Source organism: Anser anser, assembly GCF_964211835.1.
Source record: "Anser anser genome assembly, contig: HAP1_SCAFFOLD_249, whole genome shotgun sequence".
Lineage (NCBI taxonomy): Eukaryota > Metazoa > Chordata > Aves > Anseriformes > Anatidae > Anser > Anser anser.
Genome location: NW_028154004.1, coordinates 9,386 through 30,739, shown reverse-complemented (window position 1 = coordinate 30,739; position 21,354 = coordinate 9,386). Strand labels below are relative to the sequence as shown.

Sequence of the window (21,354 nt, the reverse complement as noted above, 5' to 3'; positions counted from 1 at the left end):
CTCCTTCTATCACTCCCCGTACTCGCCGCCGGTATTACAATATTACTAACTGATCGAAACCTAAACACCACATTCTTCGACCCCGCTGGAGGAGGAGACCCAATCCTGTACCAACACCTATTCTGATTCTTCGGACACCCAGAAGTCTATATTCTGATCCTACCGGGGTTCGGAATCATCTCACACGTAGTCACGTACTACTCAGGCAAAAAGGAGCCCTTCGGCTACATGGGAATAGTCTGAGCCATACTATCCATCGGCTTCCTAGGATTCATCGTCTGAGCTCACCACATGTTTACAGTAGGAATAGACGTTGATACCCGAGCCTACTTTACATCAGCCACTATAATCATTGCCATCCCTACCGGAATCAAAGTATTTAGCTGACTAGCCACCCTGCACGGAGGAACAATCAAATGAGACCCCCCCCAATACTATGAGCTCTAGGATTTATCTTCCTATTTACCATCGGAGGATTAACAGGAATCGTTCTTGCAAACTCTTCCCTAGACATCGCCCTGCACGACACGTACTACGTAGTTGCCCACTTCCACTACGTCCTATCCATAGGCGCCGTCTTTGCCATTCTAGCAGGATTTACTCACTGATTCCCACTACTCACTGGGTTTACCCTACACCAAACATGAGCAAAAGCCCACTTCGGGGTAATATTTACAGGAGTAAACCTAACGTTCTTCCCCCAGCACTTCCTAGGCCTAGCAGGAATACCCCGACGATACTCGGACTATCCCGACGCCTACACACTATGAAACACCATTTCCTCCTAGTCCTAGGACTTAGAGAAACGCCAGTACTAAAAATAGTAAACACAAGCAATAATTTCATATACTTCACTCTCACTCACCACTCAACTATCAGCTAACCACACCCCCGTCCACATAGCTTAACACAAAGCATGGCACTGAAGTTGCCAAGATGGCATAAAACATGCCTGCGGACAAAAGACTTAGTCCTAACCTTACGGTTGGTTTTTGCTAAATATATACATGCAAGTATCCGCGCCCCAGTGTAAACGCCCTCGACCACCTACCCCCATACAGGCCTTGAGGAGCGGGTATCAGGCACACCCAAGTAGTAGCCCAAGACGCCTCGCTAAGCCACGCCCCCACGGGTATTCAGCAGTAATTAACATTAAGCAATGAGTGCAAACTTGACTTAGTTATAGCAACAGCCTAACTTCAAGGGTTGGTAAATCTTGTGCCAGCCACCGCGGTCATACAAGAAACCCAAATCAACCGTCCTATTGACACGGCGTAAAGAGTGGTAAAATGCCTATCCTAGCTAACTAAGATCAAAATGCAACTGAGCTGTCATAAGCCCAAGATGCACCTAAACACACCATTAAGATGATCTTAGGAACTAACGACTGATTTAAACCCACGAAAGCCAGGGCCCAAACTGGGATTAGATACCCCACTCTGCCTGGCCCTAAATCTTGATACTTACTTTACCGAAGTATCCGCCAGAGAACTACGAGCACAAACGCTTAAAACTCTAAGGACTTGGCGGTGCCCCAAACCCACCTAGAGGAGCCTGTTCTACAATCGATAATCCCCGATTAACCCAACCACCCCTTGCCAACACAGCCTACATACCGCCGTCGCCAGCCCACCTCGAATGAGAGCACAACAGTGGACACAATAGCACCCCGCTAATAAGACAGGTCAAGGTATAGCCTATGGAGTGGAAGAAATGGGCTACATTCCCTATTCATAGGGCACACGGAAAGAAGCGTGAAACCACTTCTGGAAGGCGGATTTAGCAGTAAAGTGGGACAATAGAGCCTACTTTAAGCCGGCCCTGGGGCACGTACATGGTTAAACATGCCTGTTAGTAGTGTGGCGAGCCATAGTGGGAAGGCTAGGGCTATGTTCATAGATAGTTGGGTGGTTGGGGTGAATGTATATGGAAGGAGGCCTAGAAGGTTGATTGTAAGAAGTATGATTATTAGGGATGTAAATATTATGGCTCATTTGTGGCCATTTTTGTTGAGTGGGACTATTAGTTGTTTTGTGATTAGGTGAAGGAGTCATGTTTGGATAGTAGAAAGGCGGTTGTTGATTCATCGGTTGTTTGGGGACGGGAATAGTAGGGCTGGGAAGAGTAGGGATAGTAGGATTAAGGGGATGCCAAATAGATTGGGGCTGGAAAATTGGTCAAAGAAGCTTAGGTTCATGGTCAGGATCATGGTGTGGGTTTGGTAGTGAGGGAGGTCTTATTTGATGGGGGGTTGGTTGTGGTGAAGGCTAGTAGTTTTGGTTGGATGAGGAGTGCTAGGGTTAATCAGGTTATAATTATGATTGAAAATCATGGTGCGGGGTTAAGCTGTGGCATATCATTAAGGAGGGGGAAGTCCCTCTTTGGCTAGCTTAAAAGGCTAGTGCTGTTGCATAGCTTCTTAATGATTAGGATGATGATAGAAGGGACGATCAGGCCTCGAAATGTGGGAGTGGGGTTGATTCTACTACAGTAGGTATGTAGCTGTGATTAGCCCCGCAAATTTCTGAGCATTGTCCGTAAAAAATCCCAGGCCGGGTGGTAATGAATGAAGTTTGGTTTAGTCGGCCTGGGATTGCGTCTGTTTTAACTCCGAGCGTTGGGACTGCTCAGGAGTGGAGTACGTCTCCTGCAGTAATGATTACGCGGATGGGGGATTCTATTGGGACAACTACGCGGTGGTCAACTTCTAGCAGTCGGAAGTGGCCGTTGGGTAAGTCTGGGGTGGGCACTATGTAGGAGTCGAATGATAGGTCTTTGAAGTCTGTGTATTCGTAGCTTCAGTATCATTGGTGGCCGATGGCTTTTAGGGTGAGGTCTGGTTCGTCGATTTCGTCCATTATGTAGAGGATTTGTAGGGATGGGAGGGCGAGGAGTACCAGGACGATAGCAGGTAGGATTGTCCAGATCAGCTCTACTTCTTGGGCGTCTACAGCATTGGACGAGAGTTTTTCTGTTAGTATGTGGGCTAAAAGGTAGAGAACTAGGCTGCAGATAGCTAGGGCAACGATTAGGGCGTGGTCGTGGAATTCAACGAGTTCTTCTATGATGGGTGATGAGGCGTCTTGGAATCCTAGTTGGGAGTGGTTGGCCACATGAGATGTACAGGATTTTTACCTGTGATTTAGTCTTGACAAGGCTATGTAATTGGTTTACTAACGTCTCATAAGAAAGAAGCATGAGCGGTTAACCTCCTGGGAGACCCAGAAAACTTCACCCCAGCAAACCCGCTAGTAACCCCACCACACATCAAGCCAGAATGATACTTCCTATTCGCCTACGCCATCCTACGTTCAATCCCAAATAAACTAGGAGGCGTATTAGCACTGGCCGCCTCCGTACTGATCCTATTCCTAATCCCATTCCTGCACAAATCAAAACAACGAGCAATAACATTCCGACCACTCTCCCAGCTCCTATTCTGAGTACTAGTCGCCGACCTCCTCGTCCTAACATGAGTAGGAAGCCAACCCGTCGAACACCCATTCATCATCATCGGCCAACTCGCTTCAATCGCCTACTTCACTATCCTCCTATTTCTCCTCCCCGCCGCAAGCGCCCTAGAAAACAAAATACTCAACTGCTAAATACTCTAATAGTTTATAAAAACATTGGTCTTGTAAACCAAAGATTGAAGACTTACCACTTCTTAGAGTACCCCAAACTCAGAAAAAAAGGACTCAAACCTTTATCTCCAGCTCCCAAAGCTGGCATTTTCAATAAACTATTCTCTGACCCTAACCCCTAAACCGCCCGAATAGCACCCCGCGACAACCCCCGCACAAGCTCCAATACAACAAACAAAGTCAACAACAGCCCCCAACCCGCCACTAAAAACATCCCTGCCCCATGTGAATAAAACATGGAAACTCCACTAAAATCCGACCGAACAACAAACACCCCAACATTATTCACAGTAGAAACCCCGAACTTCCAAGCCCCCATAAACCCCCCAAACACCAACCCCCCAAAAACAATTGCCACAAACGCTACTGCACATCCAATCACCCGTCAATCCCCCCAAGCCCCAGGGAAAGGCTCCGCTGCTAAAGCTACTGAATAAACAAACACCACCAGCATACCCCCCAAATACACCATAAACAGCACTAAAGCCACGAACGAAACCCCAAGGCCCAGCAACCACCCGCACCCCGCCACAGACGCTAACACCAAACCAACAACCCCATAATACGGCGAAGGATTCGACGCCACACCCAAAACACCCACCGCAAAGCAAATCCCTAAAAAAAACATAAAATAAGTCATTATTCCTGCCCGGACACTACCCGAGGCCTGCGGCTCGAAAAGCCGCCATTGTTCTCAACTACAGGAACTAACCGCAAGCCCCCAATAATTCTACCCCATCTATGCCATTATGCTTAACCCCCCCCCCCTCCCCCCCCCGAGGCGGGGGTATTTGGTTATGCATATTCGTGCATAAATTTATATACCCCATATACATACATACTATAGTACCAGTAATATACATTATATACGGACTATCTTATAAGCAGGTGCTAAACCCATACATGTACACGGCCATTAAACCCTTAAACACACTCCTACCAAACCACCCGGCATGAATGTTCTAGGACCATACCCCACAACACCCAATACAACTCCACTCAAGCGCATAACAAGACCCCATTTTAATGAATGCTCACAGGACATGCTCCAACAACAACTCTCCACCACATATCTCATGCAGTTCGTATCAGACGGATTTATTAATCGTACTCCTCACGTGAAATCAGCAACCCGTTGCACATAATGTCCGGTATGACTAGCTTCAGGCCCATACGTTCCCCCTAAACCCCTCGCCCTCCTCACATTTTTGCGCCTCTGGTTCCTCGGTCAGGGCCATCCATTGGGTTCACTCACCCCTCCTTGCCCTTCAAAGTGGCATCTGTGAGTACTTTCACCTTCTCAATGCGTAATCGCGGCATGTTCCAGCTTTTTGGCGCCTCTGGTTCCTCTTATTTTTTCCGGGGTTACCTCACAGGTGGCTATTCCCAGTGATCTCGGGGGTCCCACAATCTAAGCCTGGACACACCTGCCTCACGGCCTATCCTATATTTCAAGGGTCCCTCGATGAGACGGTTGGCGTATATGGGGAATCATCCTGACACTGATGCACTTTGACCACATTCAGTTAATGTTACCTCCACCCTCCGGGTTAAATGGGGCTATTGGATGAATGCTCGTTGGACATAGCACAAAACAACAAATCATTAAGCGCAACCCCTGCGCTTCACAAACTAAACCAGTAAACTTTCGCTAACCACCATGTAGCATAAACCTTCATCGCCCAATCCCAGCAAACTACCTCTAAAACTCCATTAATCATCCCTTCCATGACATCATCGGAACGATGTACATATACACACAAACACATACAAAATAACTTAAACTTATTAGAGAAACTCCAGTACTAAAAATAGTAAACACAAGCAATAATTTCATATACTTCACTCTCACTCACCACTCAACTATCAGCTAACCACACCCCCGTCCACATAGCTTAACACAAAGCATGGCACTGAAGTTGCCAAGATGGCATAAAACATGCCTGCGGACAAAAGACTTAGTCCTAACCTTACGGTTGGTTTTTGCTAAATATATACATGCAAGTATCCGCGCCCCAGTGTAAACGCCCTCGACCACCTACCCCCATACAGGCCTTGAGGAGCGGGTATCAGGCACACCCAAGTAGTAGCCCAAGACGCCTCGCTAAGCCACGCCCCCACGGGTATTCAGCAGTAATTAACATTAAGCAATGAGTGCAAACTTGACTTAGTTATAGCAACAGCCTAACTTCAAGGGTTGGTAAATCTTGTGCCAGCCACCGCGGTCATACAAGAAACCCAAATCAACCGTCCTATTGACACGGCGTAAAGAGTGGTAAAATGCCTATCCTAGCTAACTAAGATCAAAATGCAACTGAGCTGTCATAAGCCCAAGATGCACCTAAACACACCATTAAGATGATCTTAGGAACTAACGACTGATTTAAACCCACGAAAGCCAGGGCCCAAACTGGGATTAGATACCCCACTATGCCTGGCCCTAAATCTTGATACTTACTTTACCGAAGTATCCGCCAGAGAACTACGAGCACAAACGCTTAAAACTCTAAGGACTTGGCGGTGCCCCAAACCCACCTAGAGGAGCCTGTTCTACAATCGATAATCCCCGATTAACCCAACCACCCCTTGCCAACACAGCCTACATACCGCCGTCGCCAGCCCACCTCGAATGAGAGCACAACAGTGGACACAATAGCACCCCGCTAATAAGACAGGTCAAGGTATAGCCTATGGAGTGGAAGAAATGGGCTACATTCCCTATTCATAGGGCACACGGAAAGAAGCGTGAAACCACTTCTGGAAGGCGGATTTAGCAGTAAAGTGGGACAATAGAGCCTACTTTAAGCCGGCCCTGGGGCACGTACATACCGCCCGTCACCCTCCTCAAAAGCCACATCCCACATAACTAATACCATAAATACGCTGAAGATGAGGTAAGTCGTAACAAGGTAAGTGTACCGGAAGGTGTACTTAGAATATCAAGACGTAGCTATAACACCAAAGCACTCAGCTTACACCTGAAAGATATCTACTAGACCGGATCGTCTTGAAGCCCCCCCTCTAGCTCAACCACACAAATAGTACACCAAAACTAAAGAATTTACTAAACTAATTAAACTAAAGCATTTTACAGTCTTAGTATAGGCGATAGAAAAGACACTTAGACGTGATAGAGACCCCAGTACCGTAAGGGAAAGATGAAATAGCAGTGAAACAATCAAAGCGACAGACAGCAAAGATCAACCCTTGTACCTTTTGCATCATGGTTTAGCGAGAACAACCAAGCAAAGTGAACTAAAGTTTGCCCCCCCGAAACCCAAGCGAGCTACTTTCAAGCAGTTAAAGAGAGCGAACCCGTCTCTGTTGCAAAAGAGTGGGATGACTTGTCAGTAGAGGTGAAAAGCCAACCGAGCTGGGTGATAGCTGGTTACCTGTGAAACGAATCTAAGTTCCCCCTTAATCCTCCCTACCGGACATCCTGAACCCTAATGAGATGATTAAGAGCTATTTAATGGAGGGACAGCTCCATTAAAAAAGGACACAACCTCGACTAGCGGATAATTCTTACTACTGATCCTACCGTGGGCCCTAAAGCAGCCATCAAAAAAGAGTGCGTCAAAGCTCCACCACCTAAAAATACCAAAATAAGATGATTCCCTTATCACAAACAGGTCAACCTATGAATATAGGAGAATTAATGCTAAAATAAGTAACTCAGGGCCACACCCCTCTAACGGCGCAAGCTTACATAGAAACATTATTAACAGACCTAGACAGATACAAAAACCCCTACAAGACCACGTATTAACTAACCCTGTTAACCCGACTCAGGAGCGCCTATAAGAGCGATTAAAATCTGTGAAAGGAACTCGGCAAATTAATAAGGCCCGACTCTTTACCAAAAACATAGCCTTCAGCAAATTAAACAAGTATTGAAGGTGATGCCTGCCCGGTGACTTAGGTTTAACGGCCGCGGTATCCTAACCGTGCAAAGGTAGCGCAATCAATTGTCCCATAAATCGAGACTTGTATGAATGGCTAAACGAGGTCTTAACTGTCTCTCACAGATAATCAGTGAAATTGATCTCCCCGTGCAAAAGCGGGGATGTGAACATAAGACGAGAAGACCCTGTGGAACTTAAAAATCAACGACCACCGCGAATCCTCAATCAACCCCACTGGGGCCACTACCATCGCAGAGCCTGGTCGATATTTTTCGGTTGGGGCGACCTTGGAGGAGAACAAATCCTCCAAAAACAAGACCATACCTCTTTACCTAGAGCTACCCCTCAAAGTGCTAACAGTGACCAGACCCAATATAATTGATTAATGGACCAAGCTACCCCAGGGATAACAGCGCAATCCCCCTCAAGAGCCCATATCGACAGGGGGGTTTACGACCTCGATGTTGGATCAGGACATCCTAATGGTGCAGCCGCTATTAAGGGTTCGTTTGTTCAACGATTAACAGTCCTACGTGATCTGAGTTCAGACCGGAGCAATCCAGGTCGGTTTCTATCTATGACACACTCTCCCCAGTACGAAAGGACCGGGAAAGTGGGGCCAATACCACAAGCACGCCCCCCCCCTCTAAGCAGTGAAACCAACTAAACCGTGGAGAGGGCCTTCCCCCACCACTTTCAATCCTAGAAAAGGACCAGCTAGAGTGGCAGAGCCCGGCAAGTGCAGAAGGCTTAAGCCCTTTCCCCAGAGGTTCAAATCCTCTCCCTAGCTTCACCCATGATTCAAATAACAACACTAAGCTGCCTCATTATATCCCTCCTATACATCATCCCAATCCTGATTGCCGTAGCCTTCCTAACCCTAGTAGAATGGAAAATCCTAAGCTACATACAATCCCGCAAAGGCCCTAACGTTGTCGGGCCTTTTGGCCTACTTCAACCATTTGCGGACGGACTGAAACTATTTACCAAAGAGCCCATCCGACCCTCTACCTCTTCCCCACTTCTATTCATTCTGATACCAATACTAGCCCTTGTCCTAGCCCTCACCACTTGAGCACCACTACCACTCCCATTTCCCCTAGCAGATCTAAACCTCGGAGTTCTCTTCCTAATAGCCATGTCAAGCCTAGCCGTCTACTCAGTCCTATGATCAGGCTGAGCCTCGAACTCAAAATACGCACTAATCGGAGCCCTACGGGCAGTAGCACAGACCATTTCATACGAAGTGACACTGGCCATAATCCTGCTATCAATAATCATACTAAGCGGAAGCTACACACTCAGCTCCTTTGCCGTCGCACAGGAGCCTCTATACTTCATTTTCTCCTCATGACCCCTAGCAATAATATGATACGTATCCACCCTAGCAGAGACAAACCGAGCTCCTTTTGACCTCACAGAGGGTGAATCTGAGCTAGTCTCAGGGTTTAACGTTGAATACGCCGCAGGACCCTTCGCCTTATTCTTCCTAGCTGAATATGCGAACATTATGCTAATAAATACACTTACAGCCATCATATTCCTAAACCCAAGCGCCCTAGGGCCACCCACAGAACTATTCCCCGTCATCCTAGCCACAAAAGTCCTCCTACTATCTTCTGGTTTCTTATGGGTCCGAGCTTCATACCCACGATTCCGATATGACCAACTAATGCACCTACTATGAAAAAACTTCCTACCCCTCACACTAGCTCTGTGCCTCTGACACATCAGCATACCTATCTGCTATGCAGGCCTACCTCCTTACATAAGGAAATGTGCCTGAACTACAAAGGGTCACTATGATAAAGTGAACATAGAGGTATAACAGCCCTCTCATTTCCTGTTGACCTTAGAAAAGTAGGAATTGAACCCACACAAGAGAAATCAAAATTCTCCATACTTCCCTTATATTATTTTCTAGTAGAGTCAGCTAATCAAGCTATCGGGCCCATACCCCGAAAATGATGGTTTAACCCCCTCCTCTACTAATGAACCCTTACGCGACCCCAATCATAACCTTCAGCCTCATCTTGGGCACCACAATCACAATTTCCAGCAACCACTGAGTTCTGGCCTGGACAGGACTGGAGATCAACGCACTAGCCATCATTCCCCTAATTGCCAAATCCCACCACCCACGAGCAGTAGAAGCCGCAACGAAATACTTCCTAACCCAAGCAGCTGCTTCCGCCCTGGTCCTATTCTCTAGCATAACCAATGCCTGAGTCACCGGCCAATGAGACATCACACAGATAAACCACCCAACCTCCTGTCTACTACTGACAGCAGCAATCGCTATTAAACTGGGCCTAGTGCCATTTCACTTCTGATTCCCAGAAGTACTACAAGGATCGCCACTAATAACAGCCCTGCTACTCTCGACCCTCATAAAATTCCCCCCACTAACCCTGCTCCTACTAACATCCAAATCCCTCGACCCAGCTCTACTCACCGCCATGGCCCTAGCCTCAACAGCACTAGGAGGCTGAATAGGACTGAACCAAACACAAACACGCAAAATCCTAGCCTTCTCGTCCATCTCCCACTTAGGCTGAATCGCCATCATCCTAGTTTACAGCCCCAAATTGGCCTTACTTACCTTCTACCTATACACAATCATAACATCAGCCGTATTCCTAGCCCTTAACAAAATCAAAGCCCTTAACCTATCCATGATCACAACCTCATGAACAAAAACCCCAGTGCTAAACGCCACCCTAATACTAGTACTTTTATCCCTAGCAGGCCTCCCCCCATTAACAGGCTTTATACCAAAGTGACTTATCATCCAAGAACTAACTAAACAGGAAATAACACCAGCAGCCATGGCAATTGCCATGCTATCACTGCTCAGCCTCTTCTTCTACCTACGCCTCGCATACCACTCAACAATTACCCTTCCCCCCAACTCCTCTAACCACATAAAACAATGATACACTAGCAAAGCCCCAAGCACACCTACTGCGGTCCTTGCCTCACTATCAATCCTCTTACTTCCCCTGTCCCCAATAATACATGCCATTGTCTAGAAACTTAGGATAACACCCCAAACCGAAGGCCTTCAAAGCCTTAAATAAGAGTTAAACCCTCTTAGTTTCTGCACATTAAGACTTACAGAATATTAACCTGTATCTTCTGAATGCAAGTCAGACGCTTTAATTAAGCTAAAGCCTCCCTAGACAGATGGGCTTCGATCCCACAAAACTCTAGTTAACAGCTAAATGCCTAAACCAATTGGCTTCTGCCTACAAAGACCCTGACGCACCCTAGTGCGCATCGATGAGCTTGCAACTCAACATGAATTTCACTACAGAGCCGATAAGAAGAGGAATTAAACCTCTGTAAAAAGGACTACAGCCTAACGCTTCAACACTCAGCCATCTTACCCGTCACCTTCATCAACCGATGACTATTTTCCACTAACCATAAGGATATTGGCACCCTGTACCTCATCTTCGGGGCATGAGCAGGAATAGTCGGCACCGCACTCAGCCTATTAATCCGCGCAGAACTAGGACAACCAGGAACTCTCCTAGGCGACGACCAAATTTACAATGTAATCGTTACCGCTCACGCCTTTGTAATAAGCTTCTTTATAGTCATACCCATCATGATCGGAGGATTCGGCAACTGATTAGTCCCCCTCATAATCGGTGCCCCCGACATAGCATTCCCGCGAATAAACAACATAAGCTTTTGACTCCTCCCCCCATCATTCCTCCTCCTACTAGCCTCATCCACTGTAGAAGCTGGCGCCGGCACAGGCTGAACTGTCTACCCTCCCCTAGCAGGTGACCTTGCCCACGCCGGAGCTTCAGTAGACCTGGCTATCTTCTCACTCCACTTAGCCGGTATCTCCTCCATCCTTGGGGCCATCAACTTTATCACCACAGCCATCAACATAAAACCCCCCGCACTCTCACAATACCAAACCCCACTATTTGTCTGATCCGTACTAATTACCGCCATCCTACTCCTTCTATCACTCCCCGTACTCGCCGCCGGTATTACAATATTACTAACTGATCGAAACCTAAACACCACATTCTTCGACCCCGCTGGAGGAGGAGACCCAATCCTGTACCAACACCTATTCTGATTCTTCGGACACCCAGAAGTCTATATTCTGATCCTACCGGGGTTCGGAATCATCTCACACGTAGTCACGTACTACTCAGGCAAAAAGGAGCCCTTCGGCTACATGGGAATAGTCTGAGCCATACTATCCATCGGCTTCCTAGGATTCATCGTCTGAGCTCACCACATGTTTACAGTAGGAATAGACGTTGATACCCGAGCCTACTTTACATCAGCCACTATAATCATTGCCATCCCTACCGGAATCAAAGTATTTAGCTGACTAGCCACCCTGCACGGAGGAACAATCAAATGAGACCCCCCCCAATACTATGAGCTCTAGGATTTATCTTCCTATTTACCATCGGAGGATTAACAGGAATCGTTCTTGCAAACTCTTCCCTAGACATCGCCCTGCACGACACGTACTACGTAGTTGCCCACTTCCACTACGTCCTATCCATAGGCGCCGTCTTTGCCATTCTAGCAGGATTTACTCACTGATTCCCACTACTCACTGGGTTTACCCTACACCAAACATGAGCAAAAGCCCACTTCGGGGTAATATTTACAGGAGTAAACCTAACGTTCTTCCCCCAGCACTTCCTAGGCCTAGCAGGAATACCCCGACGATACTCGGACTATCCCGACGCCTACACACTATGAAACACCATTTCCTCCTAGTCCTAGGACTTAGAGAAACGCCAGTACTAAAAATAGTAAACACAAGCAATAATTTCATATACTTCACTCTCACTCACCACTCAACTATCAGCTAACCACACCCCCGTCCACATAGCTTAACACAAAGCATGGCACTGAAGTTGCCAAGATGGCATAAAACATGCCTGCGGACAAAAGACTTAGTCCTAACCTTACGGTTGGTTTTTGCTAAATATATACATGCAAGTATCCGCGCCCCAGTGTAAACGCCCTCGACCACCTACCCCCATACAGGCCTTGAGGAGCGGGTATCAGGCACACCCAAGTAGTAGCCCAAGACGCCTCGCTAAGCCACGCCCCCACGGGTATTCAGCAGTAATTAACATTAAGCAATGAGTGCAAACTTGACTTAGTTATAGCAACAGCCTAACTTCAAGGGTTGGTAAATCTTGTGCCAGCCACCGCGGTCATACAAGAAACCCAAATCAACCGTCCTATTGACACGGCGTAAAGAGTGGTAAAATGCCTATCCTAGCTAACTAAGATCAAAATGCAACTGAGCTGTCATAAGCCCAAGATGCACCTAAACACACCATTAAGATGATCTTAGGAACTAACGACTGATTTAAACCCACGAAAGCCAGGGCCCAAACTGGGATTAGATACCCCACTATGCCTGGCCCTAAATCTTGATACTTACTTTACCGAAGTATCCGCCAGAGAACTACGAGCACAAACGCTTAAAACTCTAAGGACTTGGCGGTGCCCCAAACCCACCTAGAGGAGCCTGTTCTACAATCGATAATCCCCGATTAACCCAACCACCCCTTGCCAACACAGCCTACATACCGCCGTCGCCAGCCCACCTCGAATGAGAGCACAACAGTGGACACAATAGCACCCCGCTAATAAGACAGGTCAAGGTATAGCCTATGGAGTGGAAGAAATGGGCTACATTCCCTATTCATAGGGCACACGGAAAGAAGCGTGAAACCACTTCTGGAAGGCGGATTTAGCAGTAAAGTGGGACAATAGAGCCTACTTTAAGCCGGCCCTGGGGCACGTACATACCGCCCGTCACCCTCCTCAAAAGCCACATCCCACATAACTAATACCATAAATACGCTGAAGATGAGGTAAGTCGTAACAAGGTAAGTGTACCGGAAGGTGTACTTAGAATATCAAGACGTAGCTATAACACCAAAGCACTCAGCTTACACCTGAAAGATATCTACTAGACCGGATCGTCTTGAAGCCCCCCCTCTAGCTCAACCACACAAATAGTACACCAAAACTAAAGAATTTACTAAACTAATTAAACTAAAGCATTTTACAGTCTTAGTATAGGCGATAGAAAAGACACTTAGACGCGATAGAGACCCCAGTACCGTAAGGGAAAGATGAAATAGCAGTGAAACAATCAAAGCGACAGACAGCAAAGATCAACCCTTGTACCTTTTGCATCATGGTTTAGCGAGAACAACCAAGCAAAGTGAACTAAAGTTTGCCCCCCCGAAACCCAAGCGAGCTACTTTCAAGCAGTTAAAGAGAGCGAACCCGTCTCTGTTGCAAAAGAGTGGGATGACTTGTCAGTAGAGGTGAAAAGCCAACCGAGCTGGGTGATAGCTGGTTACCTGTGAAACGAATCTAAGTTCCCCCTTAATCCTCCCTACCGGACATCCTGAACCCTAATGAGATGATTAAGAGCTATTTAATGGAGGGACAGCTCCATTAAAAAAGGACACAACCTCGACTAGCGGATAATTCTTACTACTGATCCTACCGTGGGCCCTAAAGCAGCCATCAAAAAAGAGTGCGTCAAAGCTCCACCACCTAAAAATACCAAAATAAGATGATTCCCTTATCACAAACAGGTCAACCTATGAATATAGGAGAATTAATGCTAAAATAAGTAACTCAGGGCCACACCCCTCTAACGGCGCAAGCTTACATAGAAACATTATTAACAGACCTAGACAGATACAAAAACCCCTACAAGACCACGTATTAACTAACCCTGTTAACCCGACTCAGGAGCGCCTATAAGAGCGATTAAAATCTGTGAAAGGAACTCGGCAAATTAATAAGGCCCGACTGTTTACCAAAAACATAGCCTTCAGCAAATTAAACAAGTATTGAAGGTGATGCCTGCCCGGTGACTTAGGTTTAACGGCCGCGGTATCCTAACCGTGCAAAGGTAGCGCAATCAATTGTCCCATAAATCGAGACTTGTATGAATGGCTAAACGAGGTCTTAACTGTCTCTCACAGATAATCAGTGAAATTGATCTCCCCGTGCAAAAGCGGGGATGTGAACATAAGACGAGAAGACCCTGTGGAACTTAAAAATCAACGACCACCGCGAATCCTCAATCAACCCCACTGGGGCCACTACCATCGCAGAGCCTGGTCGATATTTTTCGGTTGGGGCGACCTTGGAGGAGAACAAATCCTCCAAAAACAAGACCATACCTCTTTACCTAGAGCTACCCCTCAAAGTGCTAACAGTGACCAGACCCAATATAATTGATTAATGGACCAAGCTACCCCAGGGATAACAGCGCAATCCCCCTCAAGAGCCCATATCGACAGGGGGGTTTACGACCTCGATGTTGGATCAGGACATCCTAATGGTGCAGCCGCTATTAAGGGTTCGTTTGTTCAACGATTAACAGTCCTACGTGATCTGAGTTCAGACCGGAGCAATCCAGGTCGGTTTCTATCTATGACACACTCTCCCCAGTACGAAAGGACCGGGAAAGTGGGGCCAATACCACAAGCACGCCCCCCCCCTCTAAGCAGTGAAACCAACTAAACCGTGAAGAGGGCCTTCCCCCACCACTTTCAATCCTAGAAAAGGACCAGCTAGAGTGGCAGAGCCCGGCAAGTGCAGAAGGCTTAAGCCCTTTCCCCAGAGGTTCAAATCCTCTCCCTAGCTTCACCCATGATTCAAATAACAACACTAAGCTGCCTCATTATATCCCTCCTATACATCATCCCAATCCTGATTGCCGTAGCCTTCCTAACCCTAGTAGAACGGAAAATCCTAAGCTACATACAATCCCGCAAAGGCCCTAACGTTGTCGGGCCTTTTGGCCTACTTCAACCATTTGCGGACGGACTGAAACTATTTACCAAAGAGCCCATCCGACCCTCTACCTCTTCCCCACTTCTATTCATTCTGATACCAATACTAGCCCTTGTCCTAGCCCTCACCACTTGAGCACCACTACCACTCCCATTTCCCCTAGCAGATCTAAACCTCGGAGTTCTCTTCCTAATAGCCATGTCAAGCCTAGCCGTCTACTCAGTCCTATGATCAGGCTGAGCCTCGAACTCAAAATACGCACTAATCGGAGCCCTACGGGCAGTAGCACAGACCATTTCATACGAAGTGACACTGGCCATAATCCTGCTATCAATAATCATACTAAGCGGAAGCTACACACTCAGCTCCTTTGCCGTCGCACAGGAGCCTCTATACTTCATTTTCTCCTCATGACCCCTAGCAATAATATGATACGTATCCACCCTAGCAGAGACAAACCGAGCTCCTTTTGACCTCACAGAGGGTGAATCTGAGCTAGTCTCAGGGTTTAACGTTGAATACGCCGCAGGACCCTTCGCCTTATTCTTCCTAGCTGAATATGCGAACATTATGCTAATAAATACACTTACAGCCATCATATTCCTAAACCCAAGCGCCCTAGGGCCACCCACAGAACTATTCCCCGTCATCCTAGCCACAAAAGTCCTCCTACTATCTTCTGGTTTCTTATGGGTCCGAGCTTCATACCCACGATTCCGATATGACCAACTAATGCACCTACTATGAAAAAACTTCCTACCCCTCACACTAGCTCTGTGCCTCTGACACATCAGCATACCTATCTGCTATGCAGGCCTACCTCCTTACATAAGGAAATGTGCCTGAACTACAAAGGGTCACTATGATAAAGTGAACATAGAGGTATAACAGCCCTCTCATTTCCTGTTGACCTTAGAAAAGTAGGAATTGAACCCACACAAGAGAAATCAAAATTCTCCATACTTCCCTTATATTATTTTCTAGTAGAGTCAGCTAATCAAGCTATCGGGCCCATACCCCGAAAATGATGGTTTAACCCCCTCCTCTACTAATGAACCCTTACGCGACCCCAATCATAACCTTCAGCCTCATCTTGGGCACCACAATCACAATTTCCAGCAACCACTGAGTTCTGGCCTGGACAGGACTGGAGATCAACACACTAGCCATCATTCCCCTAATTGCCAAATCCCACCACCCACGAGCAGTAGAAGCCGCAACGAAATACTTCCTAACCCAAGCAGCTGCTTCCGCCCTGGTCCTATTCTCTAGCATAACCAATGCCTGAGTCACCGGCCAATGAGACATCACACAAATAAACCACCCAACCTCCTGTCTACTACTGACAGCAGCAATCGCTATTAAACTGGGCCTAGTGCCATTTCACTTCTGATTCCCAGAAGTACTACAAGGATCGCCACTAATAACAGCCCTGCTACTCTCGACCCTCATAAAATTCCCCCCACTAACCCTGCTCCTACTAACATCCAAATCCCTCGACCCAGCTCTACTCACCGCCATGGCCCTAGCCTCAACAGCACTAGGAGGCTGAATAGGACTGAACCAAACACAAACACGCAAAATCCTAGCCTTCTCGTCCATCTCCCACTTAGGCTGAATCGCCATCATCCTAGTTTACAGCCCCAAATTGGCCTTACTTACCTTCTACCTATACACAATCATAACATCAGCCGTATTCCTAGCCCTTAACAAAATCAAAGCCCTTAACCTATCCATGATCACAACCTCATGAACAAAAACCCCAGTGCTAAACGCCACCCTAATACTAGTACTTTTATCCCTAGCAGGCCTCCCCCCATTAACAGGCTTTATACCAAAGTGACTTATCATCCAAGAACTAACTAAACAGGAAATAACACCAGCAGCCATGGCAATTGCCATGCTATCACTGCTCAGCCTCTTCTTCTACCTACGCCTCGCATACCACTCAACAATTACCCTTCCCCCCAACTCCTCTAACCACATAAAACAATGATACACTAGCAAAGCCCCAAGCACACCTACTGCGGTCCTTGCCTCACTATCAATCCTCTTACTTCCCCTGTCCCCAATAATACATGCCATTGTCTAGAAACTTAGGATAACACCCCAAACCGAAGGCCTTCAAAGCCTTAAATAAGAGTTAAACCCTCTTAGTTTCTGCACATTAAGACTTACAGAATATTAACCTGTATCTTCTGAATGCAAGTCAGACGCTTTAATTAAGCTAAAGCCTCCCTAGACAGATGGGCTTCGATCCCACAAAACTCTAGTTAACAGCTAAATGCCTAAACCAATTGGCTTCTGCCTACAAAGACCCTGACGCACCCTAGTGCGCATCGATGAGCTTGCAACTCAACATGAATTTCACTACAGAGCCGATAAGAAGAGGAATTAAACCTCTGTAAAAAGGACTACAGCCTAACGCTTCAACACTCAGCCATCTTACCCGTCACCTTCATCAACCGATGACTATTTTCCACTAACCATAAGGATATTGGCACCCTGTACCTCATCTTCGGGGCATGAGCAGGAATAGTCGGCACCGCACTCAGCCTATTAATCCGCGCAGAACTAGGACAACCAGGAACTCTCCTAGGCGACGACCAAATTTACAATGTAATCGTTACCGCTCACGCCTTTGTAATAAGCTTCTTTATAGTCATACCCATCATGATCGGAGGATTCGGCAACTGATTAGTCCCCCTCATAATCGGTGCCCCCGACATAGCATTCCCGCGAATAAACAACATAAGCTTTTGACTCCTCCCCCCATCATTCCTCCTCCTACTAGCCTCATCCACTGTAGAAGCTGGCGCCGGCACAGGCTGAACTGTCTACCCTCCCCTAGCAGGTGACCTTGCCCACGCCGGAGCTTCAGTAGACCTGGCTATCTTCTCACTCCACTTAGCCGGTATCTCCTCCATCCTTGGGGCCATCAACTTTATCACCACAGCCATCAACATAAAACCCCCCGCACTCTCACAATACCAAACCCCACTATTTGTCTGATCCGTACTAATTACCGCCATCCTACTCCTTCTATCACTCCCCGTACTCGCCGCCGGTATTACAATATTACTAACTGATCGAAACCTAAACACCACATTCTTCGACCCCGCTGGAGGAGGAGACCCAATCCTGTACCAACACCTATTCTGATTCTTCGGACACCCAGAAGTCTATATTCTGATCCTACCGGGGTTCGGAATCATCTCACACGTAGTCACGTACTACTCAGGCAAAAAGGAGCCCTTCGGCTACATGGGAATAGTCTGAGCCATACTATCCATCGGCTTCCTAGGATTCATCGTCTGAGCTCACCACATGTTTACAGTAGGAATAGACGTTGATACCCGAGCCTACTTTACATCAGCCACTATAATCATTGCCATCCCTACCGGAATCAAAGTATTTAGCTGACTAGCCACCCTGCACGGAGGAACAATCAAATGAGACCCCCCCCAATACTATGAGCTCTAGGATTTATCTTCCTATTTACCATCGGAGGATTAACAGGAATCGTTCTTGCAAACTCTTCCCTAGACATCGCCCTGCACGACACGTACTACGTAGTTGCCCACTTCCACTACGTCCTATCCATAGGCGCCGTCTTTGCCATTCTAGCAGGATTTACTCACTGATTCCCACTACTCACTGGGTTTACCCTACACCAAACATGAGCAAAAGCCCACTTCGGGGTAATATTTACAGGAGTAAACCTAACGTTCTTCCCCCAGCACTTCCTAGGCCTAGCAGGAATACCCCGACGATACTCGGACTATCCCGACGCCTACACACTATGAAACACCATTTCCTCCTAGTCCTAGGACTTAGAGAAACGCCAGTACTAAAAATAGTAAACACAAGCAATAATTTCATATACTTCACTCTCACTCACCACTCAACTATCAGCTAACCACACCCCCGTCCACATAGCTTAACACAAAGCATGGCACTGAAGTTGCCAAGATGGCATAAAACATGCCTGCGGACAAAAGACTTAGTCCTAACCTTACGGTTGGTTTTTGCTAAATATATACATGCAAGTATCCGCGCCCCAGTGTAAACGCCCTCGACCACCTACCCCCATACAGGCCTTGAGGAGCGGGTATCAGGCACACCCAAGTAGTAGCCCAAGACGCCTCGCTAAGCCACGCCCCCACGGGTATTCAGCAGTAATTAACATTAAGCAATGAGTGCAAACTTGACTTAGTTATAGCAACAGCCTAACTTCAAGGGTTGGTAAATCTTGTGCCAGCCACCGCGGTCATACAAGAAACCCAAATCAACCGTCCTATTGACACGGCGTAAAGAGTGGTAAAATGCCTATCCTAGCTAACTAAGATCAAAATGCAACTGAGCTGTCATAAGCCCAAGATGCACCTAAACACACCATTAAGATGATCTTAGGAACTAACGACTGATTTAAACCCACGAAAGCCAGGGCCCAAACTGGGATTAGATACCCCACTCTGCCTGGCCCTAAATCTTGATACTTACTTTACCGAAGTATCCGCCAGAGAACTACGAGCACAAACGCTTAAAACTCTAAGGACTTGGCGGTGCCCCAAACCCACCTAGAGGAGCCTGTTCTACAATCGATAATCCCCGATTAACCCAACCACCCCTTGCCAACACAGCCTACATACCGCCGTCGCCAGCCCACCTCGAATGAGAGCACAACAGTGGACACAATAGCACCCCGCTAATAAGACAGGTCAAGGTATAGCCTATGGAGTGGAAGAAATGGGCTACATTCCCTATTCATAGGGCACACGGAAAGAAGCGTGAAACCACTTCTGGAAGGCGGATTTAGCAGTAAAGTGGGACAATAGAGCCTACTTTAAGCCGGCCCTGGGGCACGTACATGGTTAAACATGCCTGTTAGTAGTGTGGCGAGCCATAGTGGGAAGGCTAGGGCTATGTTCATAGATAGTTGGGTGGTTGGGGTGAATGTATATGGAAGGAGGCCTAGAAGGTTGATTGTAAGAAGTATGATTATTAGGGATGTAAATATTATGGCTCATTTGTGGCCATTTTTGTTGAGTGGGACTATTAGTTGTTTTGTGATTAGGTGAAGGAGTCATGTTTGGATAGTAGAAAGGCGGTTGTTGATTCATCGGTTGTTTGGGGACGGGAATAGTAGGGCTGGGAAGAGTAGGGATAGTAGGATTAAGGGGATGCCAAATAGATTGGGGCTGGAAAATTGGTCAAAGAAGCTTAGGTTCATGGTCAGGATCATGGTGTGGGTTTGGTAGTGAGGGAGGTCTTATTTGATGGGGGGTTGGTTGTGGTGAAGGCTAGTAGTTTTGGTTGGATGAGGAGTGCTAGGGTTAATCAGGTTATAATTATGATTGAAAATCATGGTGCGGGGTTAAGCTGTGGCATATCATTAAGGAGGGGGAAGTCCCTCTTTGGCTAGCTTAAAAGGCTAGTGCTGTTGCATAGCTTCTTAATGATTAGGATGATGATAGAAGGGACGATCAGGCCTCGAAATGTGGGAGTGGGGTTGATTCTACTACAGTAGGTATGTAGCTGTGATTAGCCCCGCAAATTTCTGAGCATTGTCCGTAAAAAATCCCAGGCCGGGTGGTAATGAATGAAGTTTGGTTTAGTCGGCCTGGGATTGCGTCTGTTTTAACTCCGAGCGTTGGGACTGCTCAGGAGTGGAGTACGTCTCCTGCAGTAATGATTACGCGGATGGGGGATTCTATTGGGACAACTACGCGGTGGTCAACTTCTAGCAGTCGGAAGTGGCCGTTGGGTAAGTCTGGGGTGGGCACTATGTAGGAGTCGAATGATAGGTCTTTGAAGTCTGTGTATTCGTAGCTTCAGTATCATTGGTGGCCGATGGCTTTTAGGGTGAGGTCTGGTTCGTCGATTTCGTCCATTATGTAGAGGATTTGTAGGGATGGGAGGGCGAGGAGTACCAGGACGATAGCAGGTAGGATTGTCCAGATCAGCTCTACTTC

General features: G+C 47.1%; 1 long non-coding RNA gene across 1 annotated transcript; it reads left to right on the top strand.

The window, feature by feature from the left end:
• The first annotated feature begins 1,008 nt into the window (after nucleotides 1-1,008).
• LOC310890984 lies at nucleotides 1,009-8,265 on the top strand. Its single transcript, XR_014577382.1, has 2 exons — nucleotides 1,009-1,785; nucleotides 6,422-8,265. It is a non-coding gene; the product is annotated as an uncharacterized lncRNA (long non-coding RNA).
• The last annotated feature ends 13,089 nt before the right edge of the window (nucleotides 8,266-21,354 follow it).